The sequence below is a fragment of the Gavialis gangeticus genome, unplaced genomic scaffold, assembly GCF_001723915.1.
Source record: "Gavialis gangeticus isolate Ggan-Ray unplaced genomic scaffold, GavGan_comp1, whole genome shotgun sequence".
Lineage (NCBI taxonomy): Eukaryota > Metazoa > Chordata > Crocodylia > Gavialidae > Gavialis > Gavialis gangeticus.
Window position 1 is genome coordinate 92,606,305 of NW_017729032.1, and position 1,720 is coordinate 92,608,024.

Here is a 1,720-nt window from a genome sequence, read left to right on the forward strand (position 1 = left end):
GTGGGGGGGAGGGGGGGAGGTGGTTAGCAGCCAGAGCGCAGAATGGGGCGGGGGGGTAAGTAGCTGGAGCACAAAGCTGCTGGTGCACAGTGGCCATGCGGAGGGATGGGACCCTCAGGAGGGCCTGTACAGCACAGCCCATGGGTCCCCACAAAGCGCAGGGTCCAAGGTGGTTACCCTGATTCACCCCCCACCCACAGGGATGGCTCTGATCTCAAGAGTCAGGAGGCTTGCCTCAGCAGACAAGTCAGAACAGTTTACTGGCATGGAAACCTACAACCCCAGCTGGTACTAAATGAATAGATGGCATTTCCAGCAGCCAATCAAGAAGCTTGCTGTTTGTGAACTTGGTCAGAGCTCACTAGCTGATGGCTTACTACAAGTGCAGCTACTGAAGAACTTGGCCCAATTTGACCTGCCTGATCAAAATCCCTAACATCTTAGTCAGATATTAAATGTAAATTAAATTGGGGATCTAGGAATAAAAGCCTTAGCATTACATTAAAATTCTTATATTTATGGCTAAATCCAAGAGTACTGAGGTGCCTAACTTAGGCAAAGTTTACTTACCTAAATATACACAAAATACAAAAGGTGCCCAGATTTCACTAGTAAAGTGCTGGTGAAATCTACTGTGCATACCAGAACTGTTACTAGTATGTTACTGTTATTGTCCATTCCAGAAGTCCTGGCATTTTGACTTAGCTGTCCACCACAGCCCTTATTTATACTGTCCAGGACCATGTGGAATTCATAGACACTTTGATGCCCTCTCAACAGCTAAGTGCCCTAAAGGATCCAAATATGGGAGGCATTCTCAAACCACAACTTTGGAATCAGCTCTAAACATAGCAGCCCAAGTTAGATTCATTATAAAATACTGGTGCTGGTGGTGCTGAGGGTGGGAACAGCCCCTTTAAATATAATAGTGTAGTGGTTAGAGCTCTCATCCAAGATGTAGGAGATACAGGATGTATACATTCCTCAGCTTAAGAAGGTTGAAACCTACAGCTTTCAATTCTCTTGCTATGGGCGAAGCCATGCTAACTATGAGTTAAGCTGAGGTAGGGGCTATCTACATCCCTTCTGCAGAAGCTGTGACCCAGCAATCAAGACTGCAAATGGAGCCAGTTACAAAGTAATCAAGATGGAGCATGCTTCTGCATCTCCATGATAAGGACATTCCCTTGGAGGAAGTGAGATCTCAACTGTGTTCACTGATCCAAAAACAGTTTACATAATTTAACCAATGATTCTGTAACTGGGGAAAAAGCATCAGTCCCTGAAGCAGAAACCAGGACCTCTGTCTCCTAGAAGGCTGTCCCATCACTGAGTTACAGAATCAAACGCTCTCTATGACTCCAATAATCTTGTATACTTGTCTGCACAAGGGCACAATTTGAATCTGGAGATTGTCCCCAATCCACATACCTTCATGACTTGAGCAGGACTTTTAGAACATTCTTTTGGGAGGTGGAAGCAGCATGTTTGAACCGTTTCAGGTTGAAGAGAGTACAGAAACTGGGTCTTCCATTTGCAAGGAAGTACTCTACCCAGTAATTCATTATCAGGGATCCTGGCTTTCTCTGATTTAAAAAAAAAAAAATCTCCAATTTTCGGATTAAAAAAGGTAACCCAAAATCCACATTTTTACCTGATTAAACTGAAATGCCACTTATATATATGTGTGTGTGTGTGTGTGTGTGTGTGTGTGTGTGTG

General features: G+C 44.1%; 1 long non-coding RNA gene across 1 annotated transcript in view; it reads right to left on the reverse strand.

The window, feature by feature from the left end:
• Positions 1–1,720, reverse strand: part of LOC109302414 — a 20,682-nt gene that overhangs the window by 18,296 nt on the left and 666 nt on the right. The window lies entirely within an intron of this gene.